Source organism: Hemibagrus wyckioides, linkage group LG04 (genome assembly GCF_019097595.1).
Source record: "Hemibagrus wyckioides isolate EC202008001 linkage group LG04, SWU_Hwy_1.0, whole genome shotgun sequence".
Lineage (NCBI taxonomy): Eukaryota > Metazoa > Chordata > Actinopteri > Siluriformes > Bagridae > Hemibagrus > Hemibagrus wyckioides.
Window position 1 is genome coordinate 25,086,415 of NC_080713.1, and position 16,003 is coordinate 25,102,417.

A 16,003-nucleotide genomic window follows, 5' to 3' on the forward strand; every position below is an offset into this window, starting at 1 on the left:
ACATGATTCATTACTGCCCTCTTGTGGTCAATTACCCTAAAAGTAATCATGTGTACATAATCAAGGTATCGGAATATTTTCAGCTGTGGTTTATCCTTGATGAAAAAAGAAAATCAGGGTACGGTCATATGGTATCTAAAATGTAGCAAACATGTATAAAGCTTATAAAGGAGAAAGTAGCATTATTTGATGATGCTAGATACTGGCAGTAGCCAATGTGGTAGGTAATACTACTACTACTACTACTACTACTACTACTACTACTACTACTATTAATAATAATAATAATAATAATAATAATACCCCCCATGGGTGGTTACATCCGATAACAACAGAGCTATAAAATCAGATAAAAGTAAGAAGAAAAAAAAAGAAGACACACTTTGATCGATATGAACTCTTGCTTCTGGCAGTAAAAATGTGGCAGTAGGTTAATAATGGCTCGCCTGCACCAAGTGGTGGAAAAATTCAATTTCGCACTTCCTTTCATGTAGCAAGAATATACGCCTTGCTTTGTTTGAAATAGACTGTGTGAAGATGAAGGCATAATGACAGAATTTGTATCAGCTCATAATAATATGATGTTGAATAGGAGCTTATCTAGAATGAAATGTCTGGATTCCAGATGAATGGAGATGAGTAAATGGAAATTTTGTTGTGAGAGATGCAGCTCTCTGGCAGCAAATTAAACAAACTGAAATACAGTCACACGAGCAGTAGTACTGACCATAACCTGAAAAATACAAACAGAATTATGCTTTGTGTAGTATATCCACAGAGTAAAGTGTGATCATGCGGTTTGCAACAGCATTTGGGCTGAAAAAACTCCACCAGTGTTCTTTTTCCTGGAGCAGCTGAACCTTTTGCTCTGCGCTAAACTGGACTTGATGAAAAGCCTGAAAGCACATCATTAGTCCTGGAACCACAGGGGCAGACAGGTTACTCGAATCATGTTTCAATTGCCACTTTAAGGTGGTGGCAGACTCGCACCTGCTCTATTTTTGAGTTTCTGTTACGTTGAGGGGCAGTAGGGCAAGTCACACCAAAATCAGCTCCATTTCTCTGCCACTGCTGGTCAGATTGAAGCCAACTCTCACTGAAATGTTTGTTGCCATTATGTCTTGTTGAGGAAAGAAAAAGCTGTATGAAAGCAGAAAAGGACTAAATATAACACAATTATATATTTTTGCATGATTTTCTTCTACTACATAAAACAAGACATATATAGAATTGGAGAATTGGGAGAAGCCCCAAAGTGAAAAACAGCTGAGGTTTGTGAGTGCTAGGGTTCTACTTGAACCACTCATGCTCTGCTCTGTCTAAACTTTAAGAGTTTAATTATTGGATAAATGCTGGATTTTAAACTCTCAAAAGGGTTCTTCTTGACCCCCAAAAGAGATCTACTTTTCTGTAGGGTTCAACAAGAAAGGGTTAAGGGTTGGTTCATCAGGCAATTACACTCTTAAAAATAAGGGTTCTTATATGGTTCTTTGTCAGGGTGTATGGTTCTATGAAGAACCTTTAACATCCATGAGATGACTGCATTGCACACAAAGTTCTTAGTAGTGTAAAACGGTCTTTAGGATAAAATGTCTCTTCTGGCACCTATGCATAAAATAGAATGGGTCTTCTATGGCATCAATGTGAAAACCTCTTTTTGTTCTTCCTGGCACCTTTATTTGAGTGTAAGAGTGTACTGTTCTTATCCTTCTGAAAGAGTTCTACTTTGGCCCCTTTTTGATTGGGAAGCACTCAGGGTTCTACATGCAATTATTAAGCACTGGTTTCTTAGACACTTGCTATTCTTAAACTTCTACAAAGGTTTTTTGGACCTCTTAATGATTGGGAAATACTCTGTTGTAGGGTTCTCCATAGAACCTTGAAGAGCTGGTTCCTTGTTAAATTAAATTTTCACCTTCTAATGTAAGTGATAAGCTACATAGAATAATGTGTTAATGTTGCTTCATTGGCTAATTACTATGCTAACATTTTTAAAAGGGTTCTACTCAGACCACTTCCTGTTCTTAACCTCTGACAAAGGTTCTAACTTGACCCCAGACTGTTGTCTGGTTCTTTATAGAACTGTTAAAATTTGGTTAATTGGCTAATTACTATCCTGAACAATCTACCATTATGTTGGATTCTACATGAAACCTTTAAATGTGGGTAGCAGCATGAATGTCATGTACATGGGCAGTGTACAGTGTACAGATACAGTATGTTCACAACTGGCGAGTTATAAAGTGAGGTGCCTTCCGATGTTAAACGGTGAGTGCTGTGTGGTGTACGGTTAGTCCTGACTGTTTAATAGTCAAACAGCCTGGAGGAAGAAGCTGTCCTTCAGTCGACATGTTTTGGACTTGATACTGCGGTATCACCTTACTGAGGGCAGCAGAGAGAGTAGCTTGTGGCTCGAATGGGTTGGGTCTTTGATGATCTTTTAGGTTTTCCTCACACATCGGCTAACGTAGATATCCTGGAGGTAGGGAAGCTCACCTCCGACGATGTTGCGGGCCATTCGGACCACTCTGTGCAGCACTCTGCGATTAAGAGCGGTGCAGTTGCCATACCAAGTGGTGATGCAGCCAGTCAGGATGCTCTCCACAGTACAGGTATAGAATGACTTCAATATGTTGGGGGTTGCACCGAACTTCCTCAGGTGCGAGGAAGAAGAGGCGCTGGTGAGCCTTCACCACTGCATCTGTAGTTGTGTACTTGTAGTCTGTAGTCTATAGTTGGACCCCTTTCTGATAACATACACATCTAATATATAATCTTAGAGAAGATTTAGGTGTTGGATTCTACATATTACTTTTTAGGTTGGCTTCAGTGGCTAATTACTATTCTTAAATTTTCTAAAGGGTTCATCTTGAATCCTTCTAGTCTGAGATAGAAGCTTTAAAGGGTTGGTTTATGGATAAATACTGTGCTTAAACTCCCTAAAAGGGTTCTACATGAATCCCTGCGAAACACTTGTACAGTTCTACATAGACTCTTAAACAGTTGATTCATTGTATAATTATCTTTCTTAACCTAAACATAAATTAAAAATGTAAACTTAAAGAAACAATCAGGTGAACTCTGAACTTTCTTTACTCTCTAGAAGGGGTTCTGCTTGGACCCCTTTCTGACAGGAAAGCACTCTACAGTGGGGGATATAGAAACCTTTCCCTATCTAAAAGGCGTCCAAGATGAATACTTTTATGATCAGCTTAGGTTGCCTTCCACTACATCGCATGCTTGTGCCAGAACTTTGATATTCATCATTTACAAGGTGCTGCAAAATAAGTTGTATATGAACATGTTTATTTATGAGCGTGGTTTGGTTGGACACCACTTTTTATTCCATGCAAATCAAAGGCTTCTAAACACGTGAAGCTCATCTGAAAACCATTTTACTACTGAATACAAATAACACTGAGAATGAGGCTTCTCTTCAGCCGTACAGTACAGCAGCTCTGCAACGTCTTTTAAAAATGCATGTCTTCATTCACACAGTATTCATGAATGTTTATATACAAGAACAAGAGCAATCTCTGTCTTATTCCTCCTCATGTGATCACTAATAAACCTTTATCTCTCACTCACTCACTCATCTCCCTCCCTCTCTCCCTCCCTCCCTCCCTCCCTCCCTCTTTCTCATATGCACTCACTTTCCTCACTCACTCATACACCTCACTCACTCACTTACTCTCTCACCCACGTACTCTCTCCCTCACTCACTCACTCACTCACTCACCCACGTACTCTCTCCCTCACTCACTCACTCACTCACCCACATACTCTCTCCCTCACTCACTCACTCACCTCCCTCCCAGGATCCCTCCCTCCCTCACCTCCCACAAAAACAAAATATGATCAGAGTTGTATTGTAGTTTTAGAGCAACACTGAAATGCAGCTTGTGTGAAGAAAAATCCAATATTGCACAAGGGACACCAACAATGTCCTGACTAGTGGCTAATTTAATCCTTGGTATATAGGATGGTCAGTGAAAAGAGCAGAAGTAAGGAGGAACATCCAGGAACTCAACAGATCCAGAGAACTCTCTGGCTTCTTTTTCTGTGAAAAAGGAATGGAAGAGATAGCTAGATAGTGGAAAGGAAAATGGGCAGGAGAATGGGAGAAGTAACTTGAAGTGAGACTGAGAGTGAAGCTTGAGTGGCTTTGAAGACAAAGTAGAGCGAAATGTGAAATGTTCAATCTAACACAATGTGTGTGTGTGTGTGTGTGTGTGTGGGTTTGTGTGTGTGTGTGTGTGTGTGTGGGTTTGTGTGTGTGTGTGTGTGTGGACATCTGCCCATAGCTCAAACCCTAATTAAATTTGACACTGGCATGATGTCATCAGACATTTGTCAAAATTTCCAGAAATTTCATATCAACTTCAACAGGCATGTCATCATCAGGCCAGACCTGATTCCTTGTATCATATTTCATTTTGAACGTTTCACTACGTTGGTGTGTGTGTGTGTGTGTGTGTGTGTGTGTGTTTTCTCATTGAGCTGAAGTGCTCATGTGAGCTTATATTTGCATTTTTGTATGGATGGAGATATTTTTCCCCAGTATTTATTTTTGTAACTAAAAGTTAAAACTATGTTTTTAAAAAATAATATCAGACAGGGTCTTAACATACAATATATGCAAACATTTTTACTCTTTACACCGCTTCTGTCATGTCTGTATCTGATAATTTATTTTGCAGGAGCTTAACTAGAGTTCTAGGTCATGAAACAAACTGAATCAAGCAGAACAGGAGGATTGACGTGATTCTGAATACAAGGCTACAGAATAGAGCTCACTATTCACTCTAATCTGTTGCTGTGGATTATCACTTTTACACACTAAAGATTCACAAAAAACTGTCTAAGTCACAGCTTGTTTTGGTGGAAAATTTTGTCTGTACTTCAGATTTGTCACTAGGAACTGCTGCTTTAATCATAAAGCCTGTTTATTCTCATAGCAAGACCATCCAGTACTTTCTGCTCATACTGAACATCCTGTAAACACACTTAGTACTAACTTCTACATGAGGATGTCTGTAAAGCTGCTTTTTGTTAAAAGTGCTAAATAAATAAAATAAAAAATAAACGAAACTGCAGCATCCAAAAGTTTGAGATCACATAGAAAATTTATGCTTTTTTTCTGAATATTTAATATTCAAGATATTCAAGAAAGTCTATATTTAAACATATGTGATACTGACCACTTTGAACAAAAGGTCAGTCATCATGTCTAATCTTTTCTATTGTTAAGATGACACTCTGATGGATTTGATAGAAAATAGATCATAAGGTTTTGTTCATCTTGTGGGATCCATGCCAGCTTGAGTGCACACTGTATTCTTGGCGAAAAAAGGACATACATAATACAAAGCAGGTCTGAAATCCAATATTTCAAAGATTCTTGATTTCACTCAACTTGTCAATAATAGAATTTATACTCAAAATGGTTGCATTAAATTACAAAGGAATGAAAAATAAAAGTAATAATGATCTCAAACTTTGAAATGAACTAGTTTATACAACCGAGTTCAGTCTTTTTTTGTTCTCATGAGGGTGGCACATATTAAGCTATTTGACAGCATGTGGCTCTTTTCAGCAATAGATAAATATTTCCACCCCACTGTTACTGAAACGTGCAAAACTAATCCCAGGTGTGATGCACACTTTACCATTTCCCAAGGCAATAATTTCCTCTGACCTTCTGCTTTATTATGTGAACACGATGGTGCTTTGAATTCATGTATGTCTCTCCACCGCCGCTTGCTCGATTATGAGAGAAAAAAACATCACACTGCCTCCTCAGTGTGAATCGGCTTCTCGTGTACTGAGGGTTTCACGTAAGATGCTGGAGGAAACATGACGTGCGGCGCCTTGGCTTTTCACAAGGACGTAACGACCGGCGCTGTGTTATAACGTGTCTAGATGACACACTCTGCGTCTTGTAGTTTAGAGCCAAAAACATGTTCTGGTATCAGTTCATGAGTCTGTGTTAAAATCACGTTTAATTAGTCAGAGAGAAGTGTGGAGACCTTATTGATATGCACAAACGGATCATCCTTGAACGCATTTTTTCAGAGCTGTTGGACCTGTAATTTAAATGTTACTCATGACATCCTATTGAGCTCTTTACAGTGAACAAGTGAGAGAGGAGAATGGTGCGAAGGACACGTGGGACTGATTAGGTGAAAAGAGCACAATACCATCTGGGGCTGCCTATAATTACACATAGACAGCGTGACACGAACTGGGATAATAATTCTGTGGAGATCTACCTCTGTGTTAGTCTGTCTGCTGTCATAGAGGTTCAGGAGTACAGTGTCTGGGTTAATTAACGGAACCACGGACTCCGTGTCCACCAGCGCAATCAAGCAAAAAGACTGTAATTAAAGTGACACGTGTGATCACAATTATGTCCCCTTGTCTTCCCTACGGCCACTGGAGAATGAAGGTGTGATTTTACAGGATCTGACTCGTCTTAACAAACGGACATGCTCTTTTGTGTTGTGAGGTGCTCGGACCTGGAGTTAAATAAGAACTCGATTTGCAACTGTTAATTATTTATATCTGTTCATTTTCTCTACCGCTTATTCCACACAGGATCAGAGGGAACATGGAGTTTATCCCAGGGGACTCAGGGCACAAGGGGGCACCTGGACAAAGTAGACAGAGTGCCAACACATTACAGGATGCACTCACTTACATACACATGGGCAATTTAGAGATACTAATCAGCCTACAATGCATGTCTTTTGGACTGGGGGAGGGACTCTGAATACTTTAAGGAAACCCACAAAGCCTTAAGAGAACAGGCAAACTCCATTTATGAAAGGCATAAGCAGGAATCAAACCTAAGAAGCAGGAATAAAAAAAATCTCTTGAAGTCAACATGCTAACCACTCAGCCACCATTATGGACATACAAAAATGGTGTATTATGACACCTTTCTATTAGAACCAGCATTAACTTCTTCAGCAAAGTGAGCTAGTTAGAGCTAACCTTAACCCTAGATTTTTCAGTAGCTTGTCTGTTAGTTTGTATCACACAGGCCATCCTATACTACCCACGTGCATCAATGAGCCTTGGCCCCCCATGACCCTGTCTACGGTTCACCACTGTTCCTTCCTTGGACCACTTTTGATAGATACTGACCACTGCAGACCGGGAACACCCCACAAGAGCTGCAGTTTTGGAGATGCTCTGATCCAGTGGTCTAGCCATCACAATTTGGCCCTTGTCAAACTCGCTCAAATCCTTAAGTTTGCCCGTCTTTTCATGTCACTTTTCATGTCACCTGTCACTGCTCATAATATTATGCCTGATCGGTGTATCAGGTCTGATAGAGATTTTCAGGGCTGATAGAGAAGGTACAGCCACAGGTAAACAAAGAGGTGGGGGTCTGAGGTAACGATGAGATGGCTTACAGGGAAGAGATCCAGCACCTTGGTGTGGGGACAACAACCTGGAACTGAACACCAGGAAAACAAAGGAGGTCATTGTGGAGACATGCTGGGAATCACACTGATGCTCCCATTCACATCATTGGAGCTGCTGTTGAACGTGTACCCAGCTTTAAGTTCCTTGGGATCCACTTCTCAGAGGACCTCACCTGGTCCATGAACAACTCCTTCCGGGTTAAAAAGACACAACAACGCCTTTATTTTCTGAGGAGACTGAAAAAGGCCCACCTCTGCTCCAAGATTCTTGTGAACTTTTATGGCTGTACCATTGAGAGCATCATCAACAACTGCATCTCAGTCTGGTACGGCAACTGCACAGCTACAGAACATAAAGCCCTTCAGCGGGTGGTGAAAACCGCCCAGCGTATCACTGACGCTCAGGCACCCACCACCAATAGCATTTACAATAAACGCTGCCTGCAGAGGGTGAAAAGCATCATCAAAGACGCCTCTCACCTGAATCATGGACAATTTACCCTTCTTCCATCCAGAAGGCCCTTCCGGTGTCTTAGCGCCTGCACAAACAGACTGAGAAATAACTTCTTCCTTGTGGCTGTTTCCTTACTGAACAGCTGATCACACTTATATACTGCAATATCTGTGTACATTTACTTTACCTCACTGCTATACACCTGGCATCTTTGCACACTCTTTGCATACCCATGTTAATTCTTAACATATCTTCATTATACATTGATTGTACATACATATATAGACATTTTTTATTCCTATTTATATTTCCTACTACACCTGTACATAAGACATCCATTCCCCTGTACATATCACCCCCATAGCTGTATATCCTTATTGTAATTTATTGTAAATATGCCACTTATGTACTTCTGGTTGGATGCTAACTGCATTTCATTGGCTCTGTACATGTACTCTGCTCAATGACAATAAAGTTGAATCTAATCTAATCTAAAAATGACATGACATTTAGATTCATCTGAGCCACAGTGATTTATTAATTAATAACTTTTTTTCATAACTTCACTCACTTGTTAAAATTCGACCCTGTGTTTCCAACCATGGATATGCTTTGGCCATGAGAATCATTTCAATAAGATTTTCAAGCAAAGCATCCTAAGAAGGCCAGACTGTTTATTTTACATGATGTGCTTTTTGGCAGCAGGATGAACCCTTCAGCTGGAATTTGACCTCATTCTATATGTGACAAATGCAAGTAGCCAGTGCAGACGCTGATTTCTAGTTTGTTTCCTAAGCAGAACTTAACCTGTAGTATCATGGAAGCAGTTAGTTAACGGAAAAATATTTCCATGAGATCAGTTTCTTTTTTCTTCTGTCATTCAGTAACTTTTCATCACATGCAGAACAAGTGGTACTAATGTACACTCAGTGAACACAAATGAATACATATTTCTATGGAACAAATATATGATATGTATTAATGCATTAATAGAAATCAGAGAAATCTTTCCTTAGCAACTAAAGCAAAGTGTTTATATTATAGCAGTGTCCTTAGAGTTTTGTAAATAGTATCTAATTAAAAAAAAAAAAAAATATATATATATATATATATATATATATATATATATATATATATATATATATATATATATATATATATATATATATATAAGATACACATCCCATTACCGAGCTCCCAGTGTTCTGAGCTCCCAGCGTGGCCACTTCCTCTTTCTGTACCTGCCTGATCCATCCAGACGCTCTACCCCGGTTGGAGTTTTGTCGCTTGGTGGTTCTCACTGCTGCTAAGGATAGATCTGCATGGACAGACTGTGACCCAGGGGACTGCTGTGGATAGAACCACTTGGAGACTATCATGCCGTCACTGAACTGCCTTTGCATCTGTCAGGTTTTGACAGGAAGAAATTAGTGCTAAGTCAATAACGAATTACACTGAACTATTAGTTCCTCAAGATTGCTGTTGTAGAAAGGACATTATTTACATTATTTATTGTCCAGTGTTACCCAAATGAGGATGAGTTTCCCTTCTGAGCCAGGTTTCTCTAAAGATTTCTTCCTCATATCTTCTCAGGGAGTTTTTCCTTGCCACTCTTGCCTCACGCTTGCTCATTAGGGCTTAATGTTAGGGATAAATATTAACGTGAAACTTTATCATTATTTCTGTTTCTATACTTTCTATACTGCTTTTAGACAATGTCCATTGCTAAAAGTGCTATACAAATACTGAATTGAATTGGATACAGATGGTCATATAAAATAATAACAATAAAATAATATAATAGCTTTCTGGGAGTTTAGTCCAATAAACGAAGCATGTGTTAATGTACTTCAAGTCATTTGACAGCACAATACAACAGAGACTAAAAAAAGAGAGAGAGAGAGAAGATTTTCCAGTGATGTGTTGACAGTATCTGACTGTATTGTGACTCACTGATTGATGCCCAGACCTTCACTTTGACCTGATCCCTCTAAAGAACTCCAGATCCTCTGAGGTCTCTGTCATCTGTTCCACTTCTTGCACTTTTAGTGAGAATCTCAGGGAGATTCTAACCCCATCAAAACCATCTGACCTTTTCAACTTGTCCTCAAAGAAATGTCATTTGTCAGAGATAAACTACACTGGGACACACAGCTCTCTGAATGCTGAAGCATAATCCATATTATATGACTGACATGTCAGTTTATCCGATCTTAAATCTATGACAAAATTAATTATTTACTGCATATACAATGTTCTTCGTGTGTTTTGATATTTGGCCATGACATTTTTTTGCACATGGCAGCCAGGTAGTGGTTAAAATTCTGTACTTATGGGTCCTTGACAGAGGTGGGAAAAGCACCTACATTCTTTACTCAAGTCAAAGCACAGTTTGAAGTACAGCTATACAGATTCTTCACTCAGTTTAAAGAGGAAAATTAGAAACTCTTACATGCTGTTACTCTTACTTGAAGTAGGTACTTAAAGATATTTTACTTCAAAAAAAACCTTTCAATCATACACTGATTTTAGAAGCTGATGGTAAATCACTGCCTTCCAAAGAAGCAAAAAAAAGGAAAACATTAGATTAAACAAACCATCATCAAGTTCATTCCCAATATCTCACATAAGAGCTAGCGTAAGACTAGAGTAGATGATACAAACTAGCCAAATGCTAATAGCTAGCTGCTACAATATAAACTGACTTGGTAAACACAGCATACGTAGCAGTATATTAGAATACATTACATTGAAGGAGTTCACTGTAAGATCCACTATTGTTCAGATTTGGTAAGAATTTAGATCTGTTTCATGCTAAAAAAAAAAATGAAAATAAATAAAAAGTTTATTACTTTACAGATCTGAGCTTTGGGCATAGTCCTCAACCCTCGGCTGCTTGAATATGTGCCATCTTTATAATAAAGATTCTAGCATACAAAGTCCCCCAGTCCATTCTTTCTTTATACAGTATTTAACAGTGAATCTGTTAGCAATCCTAGTTGGTACTGGGGACTCGTATGTATGGTTCTTTGCTATATTTATTTAACAAACTGGGAAAAAAATGCATCTGTCCATCTTTTTTTGTATCACTTATCTTAAACAGGGTCACAGTTAACCTAGAGTCTATCTGAGGGCACAAGGCTGGGGACAACCTGGATGGGGACACAAATGGACATGATCACACACACCCATTCACACACTATGGACAATATAGAGATGCCAGTCAGTCTATAATGTGTGTCTTTGGACTTGAGGTCCAACGAGTAAAGTAAAGGAATAATAAAAAAAACTTGCTTTAATTACGATTAGAAATTCTTATATATTTATTCCAATTTAACTGAAATGTTCAATCGATATTAAAGCAAGCATGAGAAACAAACTGGGACATTTTGCTGTTCTTCCCAGTAACTAAGCTTTCTAAGGATTCTCCTTACACCCCCTAAAGACCCTTCAGTTAGTCTACATCAGCCTATGAGCCTATCACAGGGTGGAGGGCTGCAGTGGATACAGATCCCCTGGTACCCAATGACCCATATCAGGCTTGTATAAGTCCATGTAAAGCTCAATAAGGCCTGTCACTCTACATGCAGTGAACTCTGAGGAGTCTCAGTGGGCCCGCACTGCTTCCACTTCCAGGCAAATTCAGACTGACTCCGGATGCCTCATGAGCTGGACTTGAATACAAGATTATCCCCATGATATATACTCGACTAGGCAGCATGGAGAAAACTCACATTCTAGTGGGACTTGACTAGATCGGTCTTGCCATCACATTATGCTAACACTTTAATGGTTAGCTCATTTTAAACATGCAGAGTGTGCTACAAGACACATTCTCTGGCATGAGGCAAGAGTAAAAGTTGAGAATGGAATTCAAAATAGTTTGAATATCTACCTAAGGTCTAGAATTGGTAAAAAAAAATGTCTTCATAATTATCCATTAAATGTATTTCTGTTAATATAATCATTTACAATTATTTCTTTTTTTCTTGATAAAGAAAAAAGCTCACAAGTGTTGATGTGTCCTCTTTAACAGACTGTTAGATGTCTAATGTAAACTAATCTATTAACTAACTTTCAGCTTGTAAGCTGTTTGGGGTTGGTGATGTTTGGTGGATAATCTATACATCTTCATAGATTTTACCCATTATTTGCAAAATCCAGTTTATACCTGTTTTGTAAAGTGAGAAGCAGGAAGGAGGGATTAATGAGACATGTGCAAAGGCTGATGGGTAATGTAGTTTAAGCACCTGTTCAACATAACCATGGCAAGTAACGGTAAAAGACCTTTTTTTTTTTTTCAACACAACCTATGTGGATTTTTTAAGATTTTTAAACATTAAGACAAAATCTACAGAAGTTACATTAAAGTCAATTCCAGTCCTTTTTACCTGAATTTTACCTGAATTTTTCCATTTATATGTGAATCTATGTAATCTATGTAACATTTTTCAGTATATCAGTAAATCATTAAATGTTAATCAACCATATTTTGTGTATTTGTTAATTACATGCTAAAATTATAAAATATTTAATATATTTATAAAATATAAATAATACAACAAAGTGTAAAATACAAAATTATCAGCAGAAAAAAAAATCAAAATGAATTTTAAATTCATGCAAGAATTTATTATTTATTAAAAATAATTTTATAAAAATATGATTGATATTTAAAAAAAAGTATTTAATAGTAGTTTAACACTACAATAAGTTCATTGTGGGAGATCTGAGATGGATAAAACATCTAATTTTCAGTTGTTTTTTTTAATTTATTTTTTAATAAGAGTTCCAGAATAGATTTTTTTTTTGCCTGTTTGTTGCTCCTACAATAAACAACATAATTATTTTTCATGTGGAACACAATGATAGCTTTTGATTGGATATTGTCCAACATGGACTCTTATTTAATTAATTATTTGCTATTACAATCTTCTTATTCACAGTGCCCGGTCATGCCATTGCATATTTCAGTCACCTTCATATCCATTTTCCATCTTGCTTTTGCACTTATATTACATCACAGGACCTGCTACAGCAAGAACGTCTAAAATAGACTCAGATGAAATATGTCAACATGTTCACTCTAACATGCTGAATATTCCTCTCATTACCATAATGAGTTGAAAACATTCATATTCTTACAGTAAATATCGCCTTAAGGTTGTTTCTGTGGTCCTCAAAAGCTGTGGCTCTGAGGTGACTCCGCTCTGGAAGCGTATTGATCATGTTCACCCGAGCTGAAGCCTCACCGACTGTCAGATAATGAATGCAGCTTCCCTCTGGAAAACAAACACTTTTAATAAGATGTGTGCTGCCCTTCTGACATTTTTGTAGGGGTCTTTGTGTGTTCTCTTGCTAGATGTGAGCAATAAGGAATCGGAACTGATCCAAGATGAGCTCAGTGTGCTCGTAAGTAGGAAAGCCTTGGTGTAAAAAAAGAAAAAAATGAATTAAAAAATCAGCCTGAATTTGCATTCACATATATTGGTAAGTGCTAGTATGTACCATATGTATATCTGAGAAGCAGAAGCGTAATCAAGCATTAATGTATGGAGGCCATGAACCTCAAGTTCAGGGGAAAAAAAAAAAACTATGTTTCTATTTTGACTCAACATCTCTGAATGCTTTATTAAAATCTTGACCATATATGCAGTGAATTGCACGAAAGTAACTACTCCCTTATTTACTATCTGCAAAACAGCAAAGAGAATAAGAAGTATGAACTAATACTTTGTTTTCTTTATAGATTGTATAGTGATCGATTCAAAACACTAAAAGATAATGTGCCTAAATAACAAAAGTATTTACTTATTTTCAACTACTTTTGTGTTCAGGGTTTCTGTGTTTAGAAAGAAATTGTTACAAGCATTGTTTCATTAATTTCAAGAATTAATTTATTATATCTCTTAATCAGACTGTTTTTACTTTTCTGTCAGTTTTTGGCCACTGAGGAGTTTCCTCTTGGACACTACGTATATGCAAATATATGAATTTATTATTCATATATTTGCATATATTTATTTAAAAAAAAAAAAAGAAAAAAGAATAAACATTGAATATTTATTTATTTATTTATTTAAATGCATTAATAAAATACTACTACTACTACTACAACTAATAATAATAATAATAGTAATAATAATAATAATAATAATAATGCATACAATTTATATTAGAAATATTTCAGTGCTTTAATTAATAAATAAATAAATAAATAAATAAATAAATAAATAAATAAATAAATATTGATAGACACAGATTTTAACCCTTTTATTAGACAAAAACAGCTGCTGGATCAGTGAAACTGGTGCTGGGACAGTTATTGTGCAGGGTCTTTAGTTGTGCCCATCATCACAGGAAGCGGAAGAAAAGTCATTAATGATTTCTATAGGAATTTTCACTTTGATGAACTGTCTAACAGCAGCACTAATGTGTTTGTGTTCTTGCTCATTCTGGGGTTTTTTTTCTGATCTTTGCTAAAAACAAGCTGTCAGACAGTGAAACAAGCTGTCTGGCTTTTAATGCCTCTTAAATGTTGCACCGGCTCTTCAGCTAATTGGTGCTGTGTTCATTGGGTGTAGGGATAAAAGATGACTTAAGAACTGACAATTACAATCCATCAGAGTTAAAAGGAAATAATTAATCTCATAGGATGCATTGTTGCCGAGATGTAGAAACATTCAGATAGGCTTTCAAGATGCTTAAATCCATTGACCTGCTTTTTTAACTAATATTTACTCTCTACACACAAATCGTTGATGTACAGTATCTCACAAAAGTGAGTACACCCCTCACATTTTTGTAAATATTTTATTATATCTTTTCATGTGACAACACTGAAGAAATGACCCTCTGCTACAATGTACAGTAGTGAGTGTACAGCCTGTATAACAGTGTAAATTTGCTGTCCCCTCAAAATAACTCAACACAGCCATTAATGTCTAAACCGTTGGCAACAAAAGTGACTACACCCCTAAGTGGAAATGTCAATGTCAGTGGTGTGGCCACCATTATTTTCCAGCATTGCTTTAACCTTCTTGGTCATGGAGTTCACCAGAGCTTCACAGGTTGCCACAGGAGTCCTCTTCCACTCCTCCATGATGACATCACAGAGCTGGTGGATGTTAGAGACCTTGTGCTCCCCCACCTTCCATTTGAGGATGCCCCACAGATGCTCAATAGTGTTTAGGAGACATGCTTGGCCAGTCCATCACCTTTACCCTCAGCTTCTTTAGCAAGGCAGTGGTCGTCTTGGAGGTGTGTTTGGGGTCGTTATCATGTTGGAATACTGCCCTGTGGCTCAGTCTCTGAAGGGAGGAGATCATGCTCTGCTTCAGTATGTCACAGTACATGTTGGCATTCATGGTTCCCTCAATGAACTGTAGCTCCCCACTGCCGGCAGCACTCATGCAGGCCCAGACCATGACACTCCCACCACCATGCTTGACTGTAGGCAAGACACACTTGTCTGTGTACTCCTCACCTGGTTGCCACCACACACGCTTGACACCGTCTGAACCAAATAAGTTTATTTTGGTCTCATTGGACCACAGGATATGGCTCCAGTAATGTCCTTAGTCTGCTTATCTTCAGCAAACTGTATGCGAGCTTTCTTGTGCATCATCTTTAGTAGAGGCTTCCTTCTGGGACGACAGCCATGCAGACCAATTTGATGCAGTGTGTGGCGTATGGTCTGAGCACTGACAGGCTGAACCCCCACCCCTTCAATCTCTGCAGCAATGCTGGCAGCACTCATACGTCTATTTCCCAAAGACGACCTCCGGATATGACGCTGAGCACATGCACTCAGCTTCTTTGGTGGACCATGGCGAGGCCTGTTCTGAGTGGAACCCGTCCTGTAAAACCGCTGTATGGTCTTGCCCACTGTGCTGCAGCTCAGTTTCAGGGTCTTGGCAATCTTCTTATAGCCTAGGCCATCTTTATGTAGAGCAACAATTATTTTTTTTCCGATCCTTTGAACTTCCAGTGACCAGTATGAGAGGATGTGAGAGCAATAACACCAAATTTAACATACCTGCTCCCCATTCACACCTGAGACCTTGTAACACTAACGAGTCACATGACACCGGGGAGGGTAAATGGCTAATTGGCC